This window comes from Rattus norvegicus, chromosome 5 (genome assembly GCF_021556685.1).
Source record: "Rattus norvegicus strain SHRSP/BbbUtx chromosome 5, alternate assembly SHRSP_T2T, whole genome shotgun sequence".
NCBI lineage: Eukaryota > Metazoa > Chordata > Mammalia > Rodentia > Muridae > Rattus > Rattus norvegicus.
Genome location: NC_141538.1, coordinates 96,537,126 through 96,553,569, shown reverse-complemented (window position 1 = coordinate 96,553,569; position 16,444 = coordinate 96,537,126). Strand labels below are relative to the sequence as shown.

General features: G+C 37.7%; 1 protein-coding gene and 1 pseudogene across 1 annotated transcript in view; one reads left to right on the top strand and one right to left on the bottom strand.

The window, feature by feature from the left end:
• Ptprd (protein tyrosine phosphatase, receptor type, D) overlaps window positions 1-16,444 on the top strand; it is a 2,326,896-nt gene that overhangs the window by 1,551,820 nt on the left and 758,632 nt on the right.
• Window positions 2,234-4,066, bottom strand: Cog5-ps1 (component of oligomeric golgi complex 5, pseudogene 1; annotated as a pseudogene).

The following is a 16,444-nucleotide window of genomic DNA, read 5'->3' as shown; positions in this document are numbered from 1 at the left end:
CAAATTGCTGTAGCTATGATGTCATCCTCATCAGAGAAGCTTCTTGCAGTAGCTGGCATTTAAAACAGAGACACCAGGTCAATGGGCAGAAAATAAAAGACTTTGAAGTTCTAAGAGATAGTTAGGATGTATCTATCACATATCCTTAAAGATCAAATACCTATACAGAAGAGGAGATAAAAAGATAACAAGAACTAGAGGTATTGGATGGCTTAAAAAAAAAACAGTAACATAACAGGACAGATACGCATGTATATTCACAGTATTGAAAGAACATGCAAAAGTTCCAACCAGACAAAATCTTAGCATAAAGGAGAAGAAGTAGGCACAAATTCTTACCCTGAACTAAGGAGATATTGGCATTTGTTTGCTGATAGAAAAGAGGGATTCTGTTTTCTTTAATGCTGTAACATCTGATATAACACCAGAACCCTTGTCATGCTCTAAATTTAGGAATCACATAACATAAACTATATGGATTAGGAAAAAGGGCTAAAGAGTTAAAAACAGATGTATAGATAGATAGATAGATAGATAGATAGATAGATAGATAGATAGATAGATAGATATGGATGGATGGATGGATGGATGGATGGATGGATGGATGGAGGGTGGATGGACGGATGGAATGTGAAGTTGGGCAGTTACGTTGAAGGACTCAGAGAAAGGACTGAAAGAGCTGAAGGGGCTCGAGACCCCATATGAACAACAATGCCAACCAACCAGAGCTTCCAGGGACTAAGCCACTACCCAAAGACTATACATGGACTGACCCTGGGCTCCAACCTCATAGGTAGCAATGAATAGCCTAGTAAGACCACCAGTGGAAGGAGAAGCCCTTGGTCCTGCCAAGACTGAACCCCCCCCCCCAGTGAACGTGATTGTTTAGGGGAGGGTGGTAATGGAGGGAGGATGGGGAGGGGAACACCCATAGACAAGGGGAGGGGGAGGGGTTAGGGGGATGTTGGCCCGGAATAACAATGGAAATGTAAAGAAGAAATCCCCAAGTTAATAAAGATGAAAAAAAAAAAAAAGGAAAGGGAGAAAGAGCCTGGGATGTTTTGGGGGATAAATAAGTTCAAATATGTCTATGAAATTCTCAAATAGCAAGATCTCTTTAAATACTGTGAATTTAAATGTCTTATGGTTGTAACAATGCTATTTTCCAAAGATTGAATATTCTCAAGGTCTATTTATTTTAAAAACCAATGGGAATAAATCCATCAAAATTGACATGCTTTCCACTTCATACAAGATTCATATTTTCTTACTTAAGAATGGGGATAACTTTGCTTTCTTCACTGGTGGGGCAGATGGATGAAGATGAGTTTCTTCCCCACATTGCTTCTATCCTTGCACATTGCACCATGAATTAGCATAAATATTAATTGGCAATATGACAGGAATTATGTCTATGAAATAGAATAAAAAATTTCAATGTAAGATATGCCTACCAACTTTCTGTATGCTCATGCTACATTTTATACTGCATGTCAACATTTCAAGATGGGAGGACACAGAAATGATCAAGCTCAAAATTCTTTTTCAATTATACTGTGTTCTGAGCCTGAATGGTAGAATCCACGTGCTCTCCTGTACCTTTACCACCAGGGCAAGCTCTCTTGCTTGGCTTAGGTAAAGAGCAGGGTCAGCTCTTCCATGTCCACATCACCAAAACCAGTTCATTGTTACTGCCCAGACTAGGTACAGGGCTTGTTCCCCTGAGTGCTAGAGCCTATGAGGGGCGGGGGCAGCTCCAATCCCTCAGAAATCAACATGGCTCTACATAGCACCCCACACAAAGGATACCTATATGGTTTTTGGTGGTAACATGAGCCATGGACATTGAAGCCCTGCCAATTCAGAGCATGACCCATACACGGTCCTTGGCAGCAGCACATGCCAGGACCTCACCATGTTCTCAGGTAGCAAAGCAGGCTACTCACATCAGACTGTTTCTCACTACTTTCATTTCTCCAGTTCTGCCTCTCTTCATTGTGTACACAGCCTTCTGCTTCTTTTCTTTCCCATTTCTCCATAACTTTCTTGTGTGGTGTTGGTTCTCTGGGTGTACTTTGTACCACATCTCTTCTGATATTTCAAAGAAGTACTAGATCAATAGGAACAACAGACAATGGGAGGCAAAAAGATCAATAGGAAATACAGACAATCAGCTATGATCTTTTGTTGCTAGCTGCCATCTTTGGATGGGTTTGTGCATGGAGACTACAGGTCACTTATGACTAGCCATAGCATTTTGAAACAGCGGAACTATAATGGAATTAACTGGTACAAATTCTTTCCCTTCTGTTTCTCATTGAGTGAACATAAGCTTCCAGGGATCTCCTTCAAATGAGGAGCCTCTTCTTTTCATATGGGAGAAGTACCTATAGTAATTTCAACTTCATTTCTTGTGAAAAGAAAGTAAATAATGATACTGAATGGAATTACATCTCTTTGCTGGACAATGGGCCACACATTCACTTGTCTGGAAGAGCAGGAGTTTGAATGACCTCAGGATTCTGTAGGACATCCCCAAATCAAACACTCCTCTGCAAAGTGGTCCCACAGCCCAATCCATCTGTGCAAAATTTGTAGCAAGTCACATTTTTCCACCTTCACCAAGAGGTCTTATGAGCCTGGCCTGGTTGGTAAAAATTTCAGTAGCTCTTTGCACAATAGCTTCGGTGTTGTCAATGACAAAATTCAAGCAATCAAGTTGCTTAAAGTAGTCATTCATAACTCTGGCAACGAAACCTTGTAGCTCGTTCATGTACAGAGAACAAGGAACATCAGCTTTCCTGGGCTAGATAATGACCCAGAAAAATCTTTCTGAAGCATGGTGATTGTTATGGCCTCAATTGCATCTACCACTGAAGTCAGTAAGGGCTGTATGGCATTCCCCATAAGATTGTGAATTGTCTTTAGGGATGACATTTTAGTTTGCTCAGCTGTTGAGAATAATCTCTGACTGACAGTCACATTTGTTACAGATTGGTGCAACTTAAATAAGGAATTCACCACTCCCATATTTCTCTACCATCCTTCCACGAGAGGCCCAATCTTGTGGCTTTATCTCCTTGAGCAGAGAGAAGCTACTCTGATTTCATACCATACAATTGAATTGTCTCTGGCTTATTTTTGACACAATTAATGTAAGGTTTGCATCAAAGGCAGATACTGAGTTTACTTGCTGTAGTTTTCATGACCCTATCAAGCTCATGAGAGAAAGGATTTTGCCCACCCAAGGAAAAAAATGTTGATGAGTTCAAAGATTCATGATAGGAATTTTAAGAGATAAACAGCCGCATAGGGTTGCAGTGACTCTTTCAAAGCTTCTTCTGAACCATAAACTGACTTTTTCAGTATGAAAATGTGTCGTGTATTTTGTTCCATGTGTGGGAAGTAAACATAGAAGTAAGCAGTTCCAGGTGTACTGAAATTTCCTTGAGTATGTTGACTGTACTGCTGAAAAGGTTTCCATAAGTTTTTATAAAGTCCTAACAGTTTAGGATATGCTTTCAAATGCCTGTTTCAAAATCATAGAACAGACCGCTGATACATGAAAGGGAGACGAAAATGCCAGAGTAATTGTACTCTAAAACACGTGTAAAATTTCAGACTGTCCATCCTAAACTATTTCTTCAATGAATCAAAGGGGAGAAAAAGATTTTTCTTCTTGATTCATACTTTTTATAAATGCCATATCTGCCCAAACCAGTACAGAGATGATGCATAATTTTTCCATATTTTACCGAGAAGGAAGCATGAAAAGCTGATGTGTTTTCTGGAGCTAGTATGGTAGTTTGCACAGGACCTCTTTTCAAGGTCACTGGAAAGGCTGAGTAAAAACTTTGAGATACAAATGCATTGTTGATACTGTCTTCCAAAGTAGCACAATAACCATCCACAATATAAGCAGTATCCTTAGAAGTCCTGAGATCATAGAAAACCTGAAGATCTGTTTCAAAATGAGCTTGATTCTAAGTCTCCATACCTTGCTCCAGAACACACTTAGCTTGATTTTCCACTTCAAGTTGTCCTCTTGAAATAAAGAGTACCTCATTTTCTATTACTTCTACTCTAGGAAGATCCATGCCTTGATAGAGATAATTAAGTTCATTGATACTTTGAGCAACTGTTGTTATCGCTCTACTTCCTTCTGTAATATGAGAATTAGTCTCCAAAGTGAATCGCTGCCCACTGAAGTCTTGCTAGTTGTACAGTACTGGCTCCTATTTTATTGTATGTTTCAACACTTGTTTTTAATTTCATCGTATCAACAGTTCCCGGTAAATTATAAATCCTCATCTGTATCATCTGATGAACACCTTCCAAATACTCAGTCCCTAGTTGCCTGTGTCAATAAATCTTCATGTCTTGCAGCAACCTGTAGGTATAGTTCTTTATCCTACTGACTGATCCCATGGGCAAGACTTGCTAGTTGCTCAGAAATTACAGCTTGATTAATATAGGAATATATAAGTTTTTACATCAAAGTCTTAATTTAAAAGTTTTCTATAGTAATCACTCCTGCAAAGTCAGCACCACAGCAGCAGAAACCAGAGCCCCACCCAATGAAATGGTGCTCTATTTTGAATTCTTATTTATTTGAACTGGGAGCTGGATGCATAATGTTGTCTATAAAACTATGTTTTGTTTTCACGCCAGTAAAAATAAACAATTGCTCTATCTAACTTTCAGCATTATGGTGACTATTAAATGAAATAATTCAGAAAAGTTATGCTACTCGGCACTTTGCAAGCATCCAGAAAGTGCCTAGCTCTTGGTTACATTTTTATATTTTTGTAATGACAATTCCCAACAATGAGATGAAAATTCAAATATGTTTGGCTTACATGTCACTGTCTATTAAAATTTTGAAAATAGGATCTTTTGAAAGCCTGAGATAGATCATAAGTTATCAAATTTGACTATTTGGAAGATTTTCTAAATAAAACATTAAATAGTAAACTTAAGGTGTTAATCTAAACCAAATCTGCTATATTCTCTCAGAAGTAGTGCCTGTGGATCCAGGCTTTAATACCTTCTTATGGATCTGCTTCTAGAAGGGAACCAACCTAGAGTCTCACATTAGTTCAGAAATTGCTTCATAAGCAATTAAATACATGTATATTTTCATACTGACCAACTTTGCATTGTACCAAATGTCATCTATATAAACACTGATAAATGATGTTTGTGGTAATGAATATTTTTAGAGTTCTTTCAAAGATACTTTCTAGCACTCCCACACATATTTTATTGCAAATGGAATTTTTTCACACACTATATTTTCAGATTATAGTTTACCATCCTCTGGTACTCCCAGTTCCTCACATCCTATGCCGTCCAGATCCACATACTTTCTGTCTCTCATTAGAAAACAAGCAAGCCTCTAAGGATGATGACAAAATAATATAAAATCAAACAATCAGAATAGAAAAACATACAGAAGAAGATAAATAAAAGGCCAAGATCAGGTACAGATATAGAAACCCACATATTCACACAAACAAGAATTCCACAAGGGCATAAAACCAGAAGCCATAATATTTATGCATAGTATCTATAAGGTTAAAAAATGTCTTGAATCAACATTGTGAGCCCAAAAATTCCTTCACAGATGCAGTGGAGTTCATTTTCTTTGAGAACCATGCATCGACCTATGAAAGCCTTGTTTTCCCAGACAGTCCCTCAGAGGAAACAAATATGCTCATTTGCAAGTGGTTATCAATTGGAAATAGCTTCTGATTTAGGCATAGGGAGTGTGTTGAGTTCTCCTATCAGCTCTAGAACCTCATCTGTTGCAGAACCGTGCAAGCCCTATACATGTTGCCCATTTTCTATGCATTCATATGTGCATTGGTCAAAAGCTGTCTTTAGACAGCCTTGTTTCCTTGGTGTCGTCCAGCCCCTCTGGCTCTTATACTCTTTGCCCCCTCTTCTACAGAGTTCCCTAAGTCATGGGAGAGGAATTTGATAGATGTCTCAGTATGTTTAAGTTCTCTTTTTTGCATGTAGTGGGGCTATGGGTCTCTTTGTATGTTATGTGCTGTGGGAGGAAGCTTCTCTAATACTGATGAGCAAGGCCAGATGTATGAGTATAGCATAATGTCATCTGGAGCTATTTTATTGCTATGTCTCTTTAGTAGAGCAGTAGCATTTGGCTTTCTAGATCATTCTGTAGCAGGACAGTTGCCTAATGAAACAACAGTCTCCATGGCATCACTGATGTAGCAGTTTCCAAAACGTTACATGATATCTTTTAAGCCTTAACTAAATTGACTTTGTTTCTTTCATCAAATACATTAGCAAAAGTATCTTCAGTTTATACTTCTCTACTCTATGATTTCTCAACAGTTTAAAATTTCAGTGGATATTGTGATCACCAGAATAAAAGTGTAAACAAGCATACACAAACTCATTAGATATGGGTCCTTTATGTAGCATCACTATATTTGTACCTTTAAACTATTTTAATTGTAAAGTTTGAGAAAGGATAAGCATGCTATTATTGGAGTCCAATCACCTGGTTTAAATGTGTTATAATTTGGTACTGATTCTACAATCGTTTAATCATGTAAGCTAAATTTTATAGAAATATTTCTGAGTTTCCGAACATAGGCTTCAGGTCTTAGGAAAGACTTCAAGTTTCTTCTAAAAATGCATACAATCACTTAATAGCCCAGAGAGATATCTCTTCAGCATTCTGTACTTCACAGAGAACTATCATTTCAACATCTTTACTAAATTAGATTTGCGATACATTGTAGAAGATGTCTATTTTTATTACTAACAGGAAAAAATACAAATATGGTGGCAGATATTTTAATCCTTGCACATAGGAGGTACAGGTTGGAGGACTGGAAATCATGTGCAATCTGGTCTAAATAGTCAGTTCAAGATCCTATCTTAATACACAACAAACAAAAAGATGTAATAGGAAAGGTTAAGGCCTCATAGTTTTAGAAAGACAAGTAGCCATAATCAGAAAGAATCATGCTGTTGACCCACACCATCTCTTTCCTGTAGGGGATCAAGAATGTCAAACAAAAAGAACAATCAGATGCAGCTGTGATTTTCCCTAGTGGTGAAGGAAGGATGACAGATATAACCGTTACATTGGCTGTCACAGTCCCTCTGTATGAATCATATCATACTTTTAAATAACTACCATTCATACTCACTACTATGGCTTCAGACCCTCTCTCTACCTTCCCTTTAACTGATGGATGAGCTAGAACAATTTCATCCATATAAGTTTTTGTCAGAAGTGTTGGCTGTGCTGCACTTACACTTGACTCATAATTTGTTTTAAAGGACTATTTCATCCTCCACTGATCATGTGGAATTGAAATTATGAAAATAAAAACATTAAAAGGTAGCATATTGCGGCCACTGCTTTCTCCTCTTCCTATGTGCTGGCCCGTGCTTACAACTAACTTCCAGACCATTGGTAAGACCCTGTTGTTTTAAGAGGAGGGAATCTGCATCTTCATGAATTTTAGAACTTTATTTTTGACCTGAGTGGGTATGGTGCGTGTGAAATCACCCTGGTTTCTCTGATGAGTATAGGTTGGTAGTGTAGTCACTTTGGTTCTTGACACAAAGAGTGAAGACAAACCCTCCTGGGGGTGACAGCAATCCAGAGCATCCCTGAAATGATTCTTAGGACCAATCACTATGCACCTGCTTTGAAATTGGGCAACATTTCTCTATTTCTATTTTAGTGTCATTTTAATTTATTTTATTTCATTTTATTTGTCAGCTAAGTGGTGCTAAAGAGTTTATATCTGTAATGTCCACTTGCAAACCTATACAGTTTGGGGGTCCAACTCACTATGTGATCCCTGGTAGATCTTGCCATTCAAGGAAACAATAATTTTCATTTCCATAGTATTAGCTAAACAGTTGTAACACCTGAAAGTAATTCCTTTTATTCAATTTTTAAATCCTGCAGAGCCATCTTTGAAGATCTTAGCAATAATTGTTCAGGTTAAATTGTATCAAATCTTGGGGGTGGTAAAATTTAAACTCAAACTGAGATAAGCATTTCTTTAAGTGATCCATAATCTACACAGGAGCCTCTACCTAAATCAGAAGTGACAACTTGCACTGACAGTGGAGCACAGATTGCAGTCTATACTAAAGGTTCATGGGCTGAAAAGAACTTGGAACCACATCAAACCATTCTTAAAGCATACCAAATATACAAATACAGAAAAATAAAACAAAACTATTCATTAATTCCCCCAACCTATTTCTTAAAGCAGATAAAATCAGAAAATGCCTTGAAATCTTTCTGGAAATAAGGGAGGGAATTCAATATTCCTTTACCCTGGTAATCTAGTACGCTGCAGGAAGGGAGGGGTTCTCTGAGGCATACACTAAAACTGTGGACTGAGGTGTGAGTATATCCATATCTATGCTTAATCTATTACCTAATGCCTATCTGTATGCAGAAATATTTTGGATGTGCTCATGGAAAGAAACAAATGATTGTCCTAGGGCTTCCCATCTATAATAAACCCTGAAAATGTACTTACATAAAGAACTTTACAATGCTGGACATTTATGCCTTGACATAACCCAAATATAGCTGTCAGGTAACATGTTATGTGCAGACACCTTAACTTCACTCTAACTGTTGGACCATCAGTATCTATCACTGTGTCTACCTGAAATTATATTGTAGAAACCCACACAATCAACAAAAGGTACTGTAGGCAGAATGACTAGATTGTGGCTTTTCATTGGGTTTATAAATAAGCTCTAAGTGACAGATTTTGTTGGAAGTTTCAGGTCAAAGGGGTATATTTCACAGCTATGCTGCTTTTATTATTGTTAAAGTTTTGTTTTATATACATGATGATCTTTGCTTTATTATGCTCATCTGATTGAGCCTACTCAAGGAAGTAAGCTGTTTGTGGTTGTTTAACTAGGAGTGGCACCCTAGACATGCGTTTGAATGCTTGACCCATGGGGAGTGGCACCATTAGGAGATATAGCCTTGTTAAAGTAGGTGTGGCATTTTTAGAGGAAGTGTGTCTGTGGAGGTAGGCATTGAGGTCATATATGTTCCAGTTATGCTCAGTATGGCAAACAAATTTTCCTTGCTACGTGCAAATCAAGATGTAGAACTCTCCCCTCAATCTCCAGTACCATGTTGGCCTCATTCTTTCCACCATGAGGATAATGGACTACACCTCTGAAACTGTAAGCCAACCCCAATTAAATGTTGTCTTTATAAGATTTGCCATGAAATCTCTTCCCAGCAATAAAACTCTAAGATAGTATGCCTAGTTAAAAAAAATCTTCTGCCTCTATCTTGAATATCTCCTTCTTCAAATGTTTCTTGTTCCACAGACCTAACAATCTTTTAGAATACAATCAAACAATTTACAGCGAACTATACTATGTTGTCCTCTATAATATAAAATAAGGCTATCTTATTTTTATTGGACCAACTTTTTTGAAATGTAGGAAAATGTCTACAATGTTTGGGGAATATATATGGAAAATGCATTGTAGAATCCTGTGCTGCTGAGTAAGAAACTGGGTTCAGCTGACCTATTATGTATAACTAGAGGAAAGAGGATGAGGTGAGACGTGATTTATAACACTTCCAGTTATCAGAACCCTGGTCAACTACTAATTTCATCCTGTTAGGCCTGGATTAGTAGGTTAACATGTAGAAGATCTGCTTTTCTTCACAAAGTTTCTTCCCCCAATGCCTCAGGAAATTTGATTGGGGAAAAGACTAATCTGGGTTTTGTCAGCTTTCTCTAGTTTTCTAGCCTTCATTCAGAACAGTTTCGTGTAAATTCACTTTTATTTTGGAAGTCCTTCAGGACCGACTTCCCCCATATATTACAAATATCCATTAGAAATGTGTATGTGGTCAGTGCCCACTAAGTATCTAATGACTTTATTAGATTAGACATCAAATAGAGACATGAGAGCAATGAAGAAATCCTTACAAAAGCAAGGAAGACATAAGAGCTTTGCTGGACAAAGTTTATCCCATGTGATCAGAAGATAAACTCATCCTTCCTCTTTTTCTCTCCAAGGTCTGTGATTCACATACCTATTAAAGAAACTCAAGTTGACCAAAACATACGTCATAGGGCAGCATGGATTTCATTTGCCTTCACATTACCTCATTGAAAGCAGGACACAAAACCTCTGACTTCCTCATAATTTCTTTCACAGTTTTATTAAGACTAAAATTCTGTGTGAATTTAAGCTTTCACATTTATTCTTTTTCTTAAAAGCTTTCATTTTGCCGTGTGATGAATATTGGACTCCAGTGGATTATCTGGATAAAGAGAATTAGCGGAGGTTTGCACCAGTCAAGAGACTAAAGTCACCAGAGGCTTTAAGAGAGTGCCTTACAATATAAATAGGACTAATCTTCAATCATTGACTTTCAAGAAAGAGAATTTTCTCAAGACCAGTGTTTTTAATCAGCAAGATCTACAAGGAGATTGAAAGTAATGCCAGTGATAAGGGAAGCCCGCTGTGCGAGAGGAACTAGAATGAGCAAGCAGACAATGATCTGATTCCTGAGGAGTGTGAGAGGCTAGGGGAGAGATGAAGAAGTCTGTTGGATTGCCTAACTACTTCTAGCTCAGAAACTGCCATCCAATGCCATCCCTGCTTGAAGTGAAAATGTACCTTTTGGAAGGGAATGAGTTATTAATGGGAGGAGGGCATCCATTGAGATGCTAAAGATGTAGACCATACCTTAATGTTTCCAGTGTTTCCATTTTTCATGCCAAAAGCATCAGTGATAGCTACAAAACAAGTGAAATTATTTTAGCCTGGCTTTGTAGAGAGAAAGAAGAGTGAGGTGTGTACTTTATTTGACATGATGGGGCACCAGTAAAAGCAGACAAGGTGACCAGAAAATGAGACAAGAAATGTCCCCAGTCAGAAATTGTTAGAGCCTGGCAGTGACCTGTACTTCTAAACTCACACCTTTTCTCTGAGAAGCAGGAAGAAAAATACTTCTTCAGTCTACTTTTGGTAACAAAAAAGTAATTGTTTGGTTTGGTATCATGTAATTTATGGTATAATAAAGGAAAGTAATCAAATATGTCTATATATGAGACATATTTTCTTGTGGTTATGTTTGCTACATGATTTTCTTTGGTATCTACACACACACACACACACACACACACACACAGAGAGAGAGAGAGAGAGAGAGAGAGAGAGAGAGAGAGAGAGAGAGAACATAATTCTCACTGTGATAAGTACAATTCATAGCTAATGTCATTTCAAATCTCCTTGTTATTTGCCTTCAAAACACTTAAGAAATGGACCTAGACCCTCAGGCAAAATTGTGTTAATACTTTGCTAGTCACTTGTTAGCAGAGGATAAATGTGATGCCTTAAAGAAATGGTTCTTCTTATACTCAAGCATATATTAGGATTTCATAAGTACATTCTTTAAAGTCTTAATATAGAGTATTTAAAATGCAAAAATATGTTTCCACTTGTGCCCAAGGTCATGACTGAGCATCTAGAATAGTAAAGCATAGGGTCAAGTGAGGCTACCCACCAAGGAAGCATCCTGAAGGTTCCAACCTAAAGACAGGGTCAGTGGGATTTGTGAAGTGATATTTGGCCAACTACACTAAATCTAGAGAACTCCAGAAAGCCCTGCAAATGTAAGCCACATTCTAGCAAAGTAAGCATAACCAGGCAATTCCTTTTCACATGCTGAGCTCCCAGTTAGATCCTTGAACCCAGCTCCACTTCACTCAATTTCCTGGAACATTTTCTTGTTTTGTCTGAGACATTTTGAAACAGACAACCAGAGAATTTGATTTATTTCATGAGCACTCCACTACACTATAAATTCCATTACAATATTATATTTACCATCTAGGAAAATTGTGTGCAAAACATTTCTGTACAAGGCCAGGTAGCAAATATATAGGAGATGTTGGAGAACATACTGTGTCTGTGTCATGCTTGTATTTAACTTGTCTGTAGCACAAAAATCCAAAAATATAAAGCCATATGCAACATGTAAGCCAAGTAAATGCTTAGCTGAAAAAACATGTGATGGACTGGATTTGCTTCTTGGAGCAAAACAGTTCTTCAGAGAGAAAGTCTATCTAAATTGTAGGCTAAGCTGGTGATGTTCTGAAGTCAAAAGATGTCTTTGAAAACTTTTGTTTAGTTACTGGATTATTTCATGACCTGATATAATGAAAGGAAAAGGGTTGAGCAAACCTTCATGTTTGGCAATAAGTAGGAGATTTTTGTATAAAAGCAACAGCCCTGGGCGTGGTCGGGGGCAGTTGGAGAGGAAGATGGAGTTACATTTGCAACATATGAGCATGTGAAATGTGTGCCACCCTAGAACAGTGCTTGGAGACTGCACCTCAGCACCATCTATAGCACTTGTGAGAACACACTTCCTGGGGCTCACTCCTGGCTTTCATGATTCTGGTGTGGTTCATTGCATATCTCTCATGTCCCAGAATGATACTAAAGTTGAAGCTATGTTGTGAGACCAGTTGCCATAGAAAAAGTTGCAAAATTTGATATCCGGATAATGTTAGTATTGCAAGTGAATGGAACTGAAAGACAAGCAAGGACAGAATGCAATATATGAAAAGCATATGATGTATATAAATATTACTTAAAGCAAATGACTTAGAGCCTTTGGGGTCTAAAATGATGCAGTTTGCTGTGTCCCTGCCACTCCTGTGATAGTGTTATGGCACCCCCTGCTCTCCCATGCTTGACTCTTGTGGTATCTCCTGCCTTAGGACAAAGCTCTCATATCACTTTTTTGACCTTCTGTCTCCCATGAAAATGGTGCTCTCATCTTTGGTCTACATATGCCAAAGTTGAGCATCCAAAACTTTCTTATAGCTGACCTACTATTCCCAGCAGATTCTAATTTTTCTTCTAGACCAGGAAAGCTCTGATCTTTAGGCAACATTAGGGAGGCTACAGCCATTGTGATTAAGCAACTCCATCCCCACACACTAGGAGAAAAATATTAGTAAAAACAATTCCTTAAATAAGACAAACATAAGAAGCTTCAGATCTCTGAAATGGCAAACTTTATGGTTAATATTTGTGGGAGAAATTTTGTGCACATTTTTGCAATTATCAGAGGCATTACTCAGCAGAGACCGCTCTCTGCTCGGCTTCCTTTCTTATAGCATTTCTCTCCACTCTCCTTATTATCATTGGCATGGTTTTTAGTATTAGCAATTATGTTGAAAGCCACTATTCACTGAATGTTCCCTACAGTCATGTTTATTTCCTTATTTCATTCTCACAGCCATTGCTGGCCATGATGCTGTATCTCCATTTCAGAAAATTTCAGAGAGGGATTAGCTTGCTGAAGAACAAAACTTTAATAGGCAACAGCGAATTATTCCCAGACCTGACAGGACAGATCCCATACTCACGTAGGCCTTCACATTCTAAAATGCTTTTTCCTTTTACAGGCAAGAGCAACATCATTAAAAACAACGACAACTGCGCAAATACTGGAATTTCAGTCTTTTGCATTGATCATGCATAGTTATGGATAGGAAATAACAAGATTATCAAGGATTTAAAAGTACATGAACATCTTAGAGCTCTCGGTGTCCTAATCCACAGCAGGATAGATTTGTTTACATGTGCAAGTCCACTCAGAAATCTCCTTACACAGTACACTGATAAGGGAAAACTTCACCAGGACTCCTGCCCATTTTCCCACATCCTCAGCCTCCTGACTGAAGTAGAGAAACATGCTGACTTTCATACAAGAGTACTCTTCTCCACAGGGCATAAGGAGTGGGTGTGAGTAACAGAAAGTTAATACATAGAGAATATTGGTCATAACATCTAGCAGAAGCACGAAAGAATTGCAAGGACAACTCTGAGCTGCAGATTGTGATCAGTCATCTTGTTTTTATTTATTTTGCTCTTCTCACTCTTGTTTGTAACCTATGAGTTTATTGAACTGTGACTGAAAACCTATGAGGATTACCAAAACGTCCCATCCCATCTTGGATGATGACCTCATGAAAACTACGCTATTGATCCCCCTTTCAACCAGTTTCCATTTCCTGTATTTCTAAAAATTCCTGATTATTTGTAGGGGTCTTTGACTATTTTTATGTGTATGCATGCTTGTGCACTACTTGTGTCGGATGTTTCTAGAACTCAGAAGAGGGTGCCCGATTCCCGTGAAATCCTCCATGTGAGCACTGAGAAGAGAAACCAAGACTTGTGCAAGAGCAGCCAGTACTTTTAACCAGTCAATCATTTCTCTAGGCCCAAATATAATCATAAGATTTGCTTATTAAGATCCAAACAATCTCCAGCCTAAACTGATGGAAAGTCATGTAAGTAAGCCACCGTACCTACATAACCCTTCATGCAAATACTAAGCAGAAACAATTATTGATTAAAAATTATTTACAGTCTGCTTGTTTTCAGGCAAGTGATTTAGTCTAGAAATGTACTAGAAAATGTGTTCTGTAACAATTCATGTTAAAACATTTAAGATCTGTGAAGAGGCAGATGATTGTTATAAGTAGCACAACATGAAGATAAAATATTATCAATCAAACTCACTCACTAGGGGATACCCTCCCTTAAAGCAGTTGTCTGTACATGGTATATGTTCTATTAGCTGGGCTGTCTTGTCTGGCCTCTGTGGGAGAGGAAGTATCAGGGTTGGGGAGAGATACCAAGGGGCCACACCCACTCAGAAGAGAAGGGGATGGGGGTGTTGGGGGATGGGGGAATGATTGATAATTAAAAAAATAAATTAAATAAATTTTAAAATTAAATTAAATTTAAATTAAATAAATTTAAATTTTAACAACTCTATTTGAGTAAAAATGTTTTGTAGATTAGGTGTATATTAATTGTGAGGCTCTCCATTTCATCTTTCATATAGAGAGAATGGTATCAGAAAAAAACAAAAGGGAAGAAAGGAAGGGGGCAGTAAGGGAAGAAGGAAGCTAGAGAGAACAGAGAAAGAGACACACATATACACATAAACAGAGACAGAGAGGTGGAGAGAGAGAGAGAGAGAGCAAAACAGGGAGTCAGAAGGAGTGAAAAATGAAAGGAGGGAGGGAGAGGAAGGAAAAGAAGAAATTAAAGATGGAGAGAAGAAAGAGAAATTTTGTTTCAAGCATCTGCTATTTCAGGATAGCATCACCTATCTAAACTAGTACAAGATCTCACTATGACTAAGCTAATTTACCCTTCCAGATCAGACTAAAGGGTTTGTTGTCTCCACAACATATCTTTACCACTTGAAAGAGATTGGATTTATGTTCTGAGAAGAAAATGAGAACAATAGTGAGAAGGCACACGTGAAATGCTGTTTTAAGGACAAGAGGAGTTAATTTATGCAAAATAAATAATGTTAAATTAAAAGAAAAAATAATGTTGATGGCTTAAAACACTTTTAGATGACATTTCTAACATTTATTATTTTAATTTAATTTTTACTTAATTTTGAATTTTATTTAATTAAATGTGTTTATTATATTGACTGCCAAACAGACTTACTTTATTTTAAAATTTTGATATCATATTTTTTACTTTTTTATTAAATTATTTTATTTATTTATGCTCCAAAGATTATCTCCCTTCCAAGTTTCCCATTCCTGATTTCTTCACCCAAGCCCCCTAATCTTTGCCTCTTAGTGGTGCTCCCCCACCTCATCCCCCCTACACATAAACACACACACACACACACACACACACACACACACACACACACACACACAGGAATGTCTATCATGTGTGTACAAGAGTCTGAAGTCCAGAAAAGGGTATCAAATCCTTTGAAGGAAGAGTTACAGGCAGTTGTGATCCACTCTATGTGGGCTCTAGAAACTGATCTCAGATCATCTCAATAAATAATAAATGCTCTTAATGACTGCAGCCCATCTTCAGCCCCTTCCTAACCAATCAGTTTCTTATTTTCAAGATATAAGAAAGAAGTGTGGCAGTACTGTAAGAAAAGAAAAATTGATCATTGAAATTTTCTGTGAGAAAGGTGAATTGAACATTTATCACAGGTAAAAAGTAAAATACAGTAATTGAAACTATACTTTGCCATGAAGTATATACAATATAAACTTTCGAAGAGTAAAAATAGCATGGGAGTTCAAGTAACTAATGGAAAGAGAGTGTATCATGGCCATCAGTCATAAAAGAGACAGGGATATGAGAAACTATGGGCAACTGAGCACCATAAAAATGTTTTAGTGATACCATCTACAGGGTCAAGATAAAGAGCCAAATCATCATAAGAAATTCTGGAGGATTTGCTGATAAAAGCTTCCCAACCTGAGGGACAAGGGCACGTATTAAAACAGACAGCAGCCACCGTAATCTGTCTCATAGGGCATCTGTGCAGCTTCGTCATTGGGGTGTGTGTTTGTGTGTGTGT